Below are 9,526 nucleotides of genomic sequence, written 5' to 3'. Positions count from 1 at the left end.
GACGGATAAAATATCGAACCGAAATCGATTAAGACGACGACGGCGAAAAGGGAGATTAACCTCCGCCGTCGTCGTGGAGGTATAATAACGCCACGAGTACTCCGCCGACGACTTATACGCACGTATATAATACACAACAGTTGAACAATGTTTAAATAGTAAATCACAGACATACCTGCATGGACGTTACGTAGGTTAAGTCGGGTATATTATCTGCTCACATTATAATACGTATAGTGATGATCATTTTAACCGTCAACATAATTGCGGTGTTTCCCATGGCGGTGGTCCTCGGCACCAGAGATTTCATTCCATTTTGTTTTTTTTCTACTGATAAACAAATGTTCAATGTAGCGAAAAAATACTAATCATGTGACGACGACATATTTTGTACTACAATATTATAGGTTCCAACAACTATATATGTATATAAATCTCAGACTACCAAAACTAATATAAAGATAAGGTCAAGATCGAATTGGGTGATTATTAAGTGGTAATTATAATATATTATGAGAAACTATTAAAAATAAGTTAATGTAAGCTGTTAAACGAAAAGAATAAATTTGTTTATTAGAAAATATGTCATTGTTTTTATTTCTTTAAAATCTAAAATCTATGATAAACGTGATATTTGTTTATTTAGGTAGGGGGAGGGAAGTGCTTTCTAAAATTGATGTGGTCCAGCACCTATTGAAAGTCCTCAAAGTGCCAAAAAGGTTGGGGTGCATGCATATACACTTATTTATTTTATTAATTAATTGTTATGATTTTGAAAAGAAAAATGTTTTTGTATAGTGTATACCTAATATTAAGGTTAGAAAATATTTTAAAGATAAGCTTTATTATTTAGGAAAAAAGGTGAAAAATATTTAAGCACTAAATTTCGACGCTATAGCGGATTTTGGTGCTGGTGTTGAACCCGCTACGTGAAGTTAGCGGAGAAAGGTAAACCCCCATGTAACTTTTTACTGACTACAGCACTAATTTTTAAAACGCTACGATTGAATAGTACTAATTGAACACTAAATAGTGGTGTTATAGCGGAAATTAGTGCTCAAATTTTTCCGCTAACTTCACGGACCTAAAAATGTCTATGTATACATATCCATAAAGCTACCTATTTGAAACATCGAAATATTTTTAAAAGTTTTTTTTTTTACTAATAAGTAATTAAATGTGCGGAATACACCTCACTATTTTACTCCGATCGTCGTCTAAACTTTAATTTAGAAATTCACGATAATAATAATTTAGGTCATGCAAATTATGATTGTACCTACCTGTAATGTAAACGGATCACCTTAAACGTACGCATATATATATAATATTATATCATATTGTTATGAACACGGCAGAGCAGCAGCAGATGGCGACTCGAACGTGCGACAATGGTAAAAATAGTGTCCGGGATTGTGTATTATATTGTTACATTTATAAAATACGCGTGCTATTATTATAATGTGTGGATTTCTATAATAATAATCGACTTTGTATCTGGCGATATGGAAACTTGTGGAGGATGATCTTTATTGTACCTATAATACCCGTGTAAGCCACCGTGTCAACTTATGACTATAACTCATACTTATACATATACTATCTACGACGGTGGATCTTCACCTGGTTGTCGTATCGTGTATGATACTTGTGACGTACCTGTTTAATAAATTGTCTGTGTGTGTATACTCTTTAGAAGGTAACGACACAGTAGTGGTATTGGTATGCCGTGGTTATAGTTATGATCATAACCACGGTTGATGAATTGAGCGTTCCAAAAAAAGTGAACAAACTCAAGATAACAGATTATTATTAAACAAAATTAAAATAGTTTATCGATTTTAGTACTAAAACAAAACCATAACATAATATTAAAATATATAATTGATAAATAAAAAAAATTAATATTTTAATTAAACGCCTTGATTGTCTGCAACAGCATAGGTATTTGATATTCTCAAATCTCAATATTACCTACGTCTTACTAGATTTTCCAATCGAGGTTTGTTGTTTTCAATTATGTTGGAGTGAACCAAACTTTAATCTGTGCTGCTCAGTCGTCTATTATTATTTTCTATTTTAATAAGTTATTAGCGAATACAATTTATCGATTGAAATGAAACGATTTATAGTAAATACTTATTACCTATATGGTTTTAAATTTTACTAAAAATTAAAAATTAAAATTAACAGACAAAATATGACGTGTAATTCAAATTTACATTTTATATCATATTTTAATATTTTAAGTAATATTAAAAACCACAAAAAAATTGTTGGATATGTGATAAGTAAATTTAGTATGTCATGTTTCATATTTAATGATAACAATCAAAGACGGTATGTAATATTTTGTATTTTTTGACGAGCGTCAATAGACACTAACAATAATTTAAAAATAATTGATTTTCAAAAAAAAGTCAAATTATTATTGCAAAGAACATTCATTAAGAAACGAGTTTTTAGGATCATGCTATATTCAAAATAATGAAAATTAAATAAAGAAATAATAGTATAGGCTCTCATCAATATTTTTCTGAAAACGTTAAATAAAACACAATATGCAAAATGAATTCTTGTGTATGCACTACATGTATGCACTACGGATTATATGCAACATATTTTAATGAAACTTAATTTCTGCTTCAATGCAGTAATAAAAAATCCCAGCGAATGCATTAAAATGCACTGCTTTTATTATAAATTATAATAAGGGTATATAAATTATAATGTATGCGTGTATAATATACGATATAATGTGTGTATGGCTAAATTATTATAAATCGATAAATATTATTATTGCAGTTTTCCTTCCTGAACGAAACACGTCGCGTACTGCATGTATTTATGCCTATACCTAGCCGTCGAGTTTATGCGCATGATACTAATAAAATATAAAAAGATTGTATCAAAACGATTTTTAGACACAATGGTAGTTCTACAATTACGAGACAATGTGGTTTTTAAATTTCAAGTTGCAATAATATATAATATTATTCATGAAAACCGCACTGTACCTACAAGCCGTATAATACTGATAGTCGTGCAGCCATTAGCATAATATAAGTAAAACATAGATAAGACAAACCGTGTTGTCATACGGGACACGTCACATAAACAGTTAATGCATTAGGTGGGTGGTCCACTTAGATCGACGACAAAGACGTGTATATAGGTACATTATTATAGTCGTCGGCGTTGACAAAATTTTCCATTTACATAAACGATATCTAATCGCATTTTTGAAGACGGAAATACGAAAAAAAATAAAACCGCCTTGATTCGAAGTATATTATGCAATCCGTTTTTTGTTTAAAATTTAATTAATAATAAAAAAAAACCTTTAAAAGAGGGCAGCCTTGGTTACTTACGAAGGAAAAAAGAAAAGATTTTAGATTAAAACATAATTTACTAAATAGGTTACGTGTTATAAAAAGGTTTGCGAAGTTGATTACTTAAGATTAACTATAATTATTATTTTTTGAAAGTCTGCGAAATAAATTAGTGCAAAATATTGTTTTCGTAGTGTATACATACTATACATATGTAGTAACATATACATTTTTAGTTTCATTATACTAAAATAATGTACCTACTTGATTTGAAATTTGTAGTCAAATCGCGTGTGTGTAATCGGTTTCGAAACAAAGCACATACAAGTAATTAAAAATAGCTATAGTATTTTGATTAGGAAACATGTTCGCGTTGCAGTGACTTGTGGAATTTTTCTTTTGCATTTTATTGCGAACTTGCGACTTGTGGATGTATAGTTATATTATATATAGTGTTACCTACCGATTCGGCAGCAGAAATTGCAAACGGTGTGCGCGATTGGCCGGAAACTCGTTCGGTGTTTTGTTCTCATTGGCCGTAAGCAAACAAAGTGTCCGATACGAATACGAATAGAAATCGTGTCGTGCGATTGTTCGTCCGAAATATAGTATACGGCGTGCTCGTGTTGTCGGCGTACGGTGCAGGTTCGGAACGCAGCCGGTTCGGGTGTGAGAGGAAGGCTTGTCCGACAACGGTGACGACGGTGACGGGGGATGGAGTGAGGGTGTATAGGCGCAAAAGTCGATTTATCCCGATCTGCCAAGGGGGCAGACTGGAAGGGAAGTATATAGAGAGTCGGCCAGGCTCATTCGCAGGCTAATGCCATACTATACTGCTATTATAAATACCAATACTATATACTACTAATACTTCTGCATAATACGACTACGACTATAATACGATATATATATATATATATTATATACAAACAATTTTCGCGCGGGGTGTATACACTCGGTGACCCGCCCGCCACGCGCGTGAAGCACACTCCTCTTTGCGCGCCGGTGAGAGGCGGCGGGAAGAGAGGACCCCGGGGCCATAACGACGGTGCGCCGACTTTAATAAAAGTGATTAAAAAATATTTATGAAACCGTATATCACCTTTCTGGAAAGCTCTTTTTCCCCCGGCGCCGCCGCCGCCGCCGCTCTCCACGACCGAGGGCAATTATCATAAAGATATATGCTCGTAGACGATTAAAAGCTGGCCCGGGCACGGACGCGCACTCGCACACACACGCACCCACACACGCGTTCGTGTTATGTGCGGATAATATAATATTGACGGGTCTCCCCGAATGGCGATCGTAACTCGGTGAGGTGTGGGCGGGCGGGGGTGTATAGTTTAGACGAGAGGGTGCTATGAGGGGGTGGTCGGGACGAGCGGGCAATATGCGCCTGCAAGATAACCGCCGCGGGGGATTTTATGGCGTTATTTTTTGGCACCGGTCGCGCCTAGAATGTATATATATATACATACATGTGAGCGGGGAAGGCCGGTGGCAGGATATAGTGGCGGGTCAGCGTGGGCGGAAGGGGTTTTTGTTCAATGATTTACGAAACTGCTGTCCGGCCATCTTTTGTAATTAGCCGCCGCCGACCAATATACGCACACCACCCTGCAGCTTACGACCCTCAGCCACGTCACCCCTTTCCGTCTCTTCTCGGCCGGGGTGGACCGACCCCCCCCCCCCCCCCGCTGCCGCCCGTCCTGCGAGTGTCGTCCTTTAATATCTGACGGCACCGCACCGCGCGTACGCGCATACATATAATATATTTCCTACGAATCGCGTTTTCTCTTAAATAATTAGCCTATAAATTTAGCCCCGACACGCACACCGCACCATAATACCTCCGGTCACTGTTTTGTCCACCGTACTACTATCGTTATTCGCACCTTTAAAAATCTTCGCGACGACCGACGACGCAATTATGTTTAGTTTGCACCGAGAAAACCGCTGACGAGCCGTTTATTTTCGTGAACAATTTCAAATCCGTTTACGCGTATAGCGTTTCAATACCTACGATGGAAATATACATTATATATTATGTACCTGCCTATATAATATATTTCCCACCTAAAAACAGTGCGTATTATACGAAATAAGTAAAATATTATGTATGTATTACGCGAAACGACGCAATACACGTCTATAATATAATATGTAGTGACCCGAATCGCACATGTGGTCGAAAAAACATATAATAAGGAAAAAGTATGATATACGTTCGATGTTTACAATAAGAGAACGGCGGCGATAAGATCGAGTGATGGGATTTTGAAATCGTTTGAAATTAGAAATATGGGTAGGCAGGTTTAATACCAGTCACAGTGTAGAACACCTACAGATATATGTCATCAAAATGAGATACCTACAACAATTGACTTTTTCTCTTTTTTTATATATATTTTTTTTTATTTGGATACACGTTTTATTTTAGAATATAAAATAATATATATAAGCTACGCATTACAATAAATATAAATAAATAAATAATTACAATAAATTGGCAATGTTTTTTTTTTCCATAGATTTGGAAACAAACATTTTTTTTTCATTTTATTTATGTCGTGATTTAAGATATTTTGGATCGTTCGATTATTCCCGACCCACTTGTCGAAATGTAGGTAGTTTAATATTCTATTTCCATAATGGCATTAACTTCGCGCGCGCATGCGCACAAACACACACTTAGGATGACTCAACTGGTTTTTTTCGTTTTACAGATCATGGATTGGATACTTTCTTTAAACTAATAGGTAGGTATATTGATTAGCATAATATCGAGTTAATTACATAATTCGTTATTTATACACATAAATCGCAGATATAAACGTTTGTTTATTGAATACTTTGAGTGTCTGTACCTCGACGTTACGTACCTTTACCCGTACCTAACGTTAATTATGAGCTCAGGCCTAGAGTAAGTACTTCTTGGATGGACAATTTATAAAATATGAGACAAAAATTATCGTTTTGAAACAAATTAATAATGGCCTGGAAATTCAATTATTTTTACGATATAGGAAATATAAAAACTGGAAATAAATTTAAATTTAAATACAAACACTTTACTAGGTATAGGTATGAAAATATAATATAAACGGAATATTTGGAATCGTATTTTTAAGACAGTTTAGGTTGTCGATGCGCTGTCATATTGTAATCAACTAGGCCAATAAAAATGTAATGTGAAACATGGAACGAAAATTAAATTGTGTGAAAAAAAAACAACTCGTGCGAATCACAATTCACGGACCATTAGCTGGTAATACAATATAATAATATATTTTACTACGATAATATCATGTTCCATAACTCTGAAGGACTTCGCCTAACAGTCGTTGGCTTGCATTTTCAGCATTTTTTTTTTTTTAAAACATATTATATAAATGCGACGAGTGACTCATTCAACCCGGTACACACACACACACGTCAAAACCTTTAATTTATTGTGCGGACGAGAGGGAGTTACACAAAACGAAAGTGTTCCAATAGCGGTCGGGTTGATCGTATTGTTCGGCCGGTAGGTATAATATAATATGTTATAATATCATATGAATTATGTAGGTACCTACGTTATAATATTATTATTATTATTGCACACATTGCGAATCGTATCAGTTTCCGAATCAAAGGCGAACTACGCGACGTTTCGCGCAATATTATTCAGCGAAACATCGGCCACCTACCTACCTGCTTGCACAATAATATAACGATGATGATAATGTTTTGGGGCGCGATAAATCACAAATTAAGTGTGTTTTTAAATAATATTAATGACACGACGAATCCGCGGGATCGAATCGAGAGCGGTTGAATGGAAAATAACGAACGTAATATAAATTATAATATTATTATTATTATTGCTCTACATATAGGTACGAATGCAACGACAATCGTTGTGCTACAAATTAACCCTATAAATTGACTAATTAGTATATATTATTATCATATTATTATACCGATTGGGAATCATATGACAAATACTAGCTATACTGCATTTATATTAGTATGTAATTCTTTTTTTAGTTTGTTTAAATCGGATAAGCTATAAGGCAACAGTGGAACACACGATTTCGTATAGTATATTCTTTTTCCGCTTTATCGCTTCGACGCGAAAAGAAACGAAGTGACAAATTTCGAGCGATCTACAGTCTCCTCGATCTCCCATATTCGCGAAATGAGGCCGAATTCATCGATCAAATTTCCAGTGACGATGACTTGTTCGTGGAACAGTGTAATATGACGAACGACTTGACTATTCCCATTCAGGGACAATTTAAAAATATATTCATGGCGGTTTTAGTCTTTAAGATTGCCAACTAGATTTTTAAATGCCAAATTTGAAAATGGTCTAACAAATTCACCGACCGCAGAAAGGGCGTGACACTCGAGGGGAGTCACAATCCCCTTTGGCTCGTCACTGTTGTCATTGCTCGGGGAAACAGAACGGGATCGACTGACCTAGAACACGACAGACTTAGATTAACATACGCTTGCACAATATAAATTAAAATAATATGTATACCTACCTATCCTATTAATTCTTATCTTCATAAATAATTTTTATTAATAATTTTATCTAATAATATTCTAATGTACCACTTGTCCGTTTATTGAAAATGCATTTTAAAACATATATATTAATATAAAAAAAATCATATTATTAGTTATTATAATATGTTAAGTCTATAGTTCTCGTACAAAGCGTCAATGGTCAAATGCTAAAATTATAAAAACATTTTTTCGCTGTTTGTATAATATACCAAAAGGCAAAAACTATACAATTGGGATTTTGTGCGCAGTGTATGCCAGATATAGACGTCGAGAGGTTTTAGACTGTTCACGTTCAATACTACCTTACTATAAACGCGCAGCTTTAGCACACGAAAATATTATATTGTATATAGTGTCGTGTTTATATTAATATAATCTTTATGTCGTCCGTTTAGCGTTATTATAAGTAGGTACCTACTCATATAGTTAGATCCATGCACAAGTAATTTATTATTAAGTTTCCCGCAAACACGTCAAACAAGTTTTTTTTCTCTTTGACGAAGTCCAAGGTTGCTCCGGCTTCGTTAATATCACGACGACGTTTGGGTATCTACTACCTAGAATAAGACGTGTACACGTGTATTACTTTTAAGCTCGTAAGTATAGTGTATGTATTTGAGGCTTCCGAGTCCAGCACTCTTACAGTGGGATTAAAAAAGTTTTCCCGGGAAAGTCTCTGTTACAGATCCCATGATATAGGATACATATCGTTTGATGTTTGGAAGTAGATAGTATTATTATTTATTTTTAAGAAGATTTAGCGTTGACCGTAAACTATTATTCCATATCATTGTTGTTGGTTTTATTTTTGATATAACATTATTAGTGATTTATAAACCTCAACTGTATAGATATTGTAATACGTATAATGTACCCAATAATGTCTTAAAATTAAATAAAAATATGCACTTCTTAACGATATTTAGCAAAAAAATATTAGTATATATATACGAACAGTGAAAATTGACTCTGAAACACAAGACAAGTTTACTCACTAGTTAACCATTGAACAATACGTAGGTGGGGCTTTGCTGAAAAACTTTTTTAATCTCTTTTTAAAAGTGGATTTATCGAAGCACCAAACACTGATCTCGTATCAACTATTTTCCTGTGTATTACGATATTCATTCTTTCATCATATTATAGCGATTTCAAGACGTTTTCAATCATCGTTATCATATTGAAATGATATATGATAATATCATATACCTAAAAGTTATTTACGTGGTTAATTTTTTCTAACTAGAATAAAAAAACAACAATAAAAAACCATGCTAGTGCACCTGTAGAGTTATTCTTTTTGATTATTACATTAATTTATTGTTCGCAGATCTTTGCTTTTATAGATACTACATACTATTTTTATTACATATCATATAATATACAGCGAATGATCCATATTTAACTGCAGGATACAATACATAAATATTGTGTTTTTGGAAATAAATGATTTTTAGGTAGTTTAAATTGAGGTGTTTCTATGTAAAACGTGTTATCTCCATTTTCAATAAAATCGAGTTATACATCGATTCTTATGGAAAAAGTGGCGATAAATCGATTAAAACTGTTATTTTTTGTCAAAACGTATTATTTCCAATAGATTTTTTTTCCAAAATGTTCTATATCCACTTTCC

This window comes from Acyrthosiphon pisum, chromosome A2 (genome assembly GCF_005508785.2).
Source record: "Acyrthosiphon pisum isolate AL4f chromosome A2, pea_aphid_22Mar2018_4r6ur, whole genome shotgun sequence".
Classification (NCBI taxonomy): Eukaryota; Metazoa; Arthropoda; class Insecta; order Hemiptera; family Aphididae; genus Acyrthosiphon; species Acyrthosiphon pisum.
Note: the sequence above shows the minus strand (reverse complement) of the source record.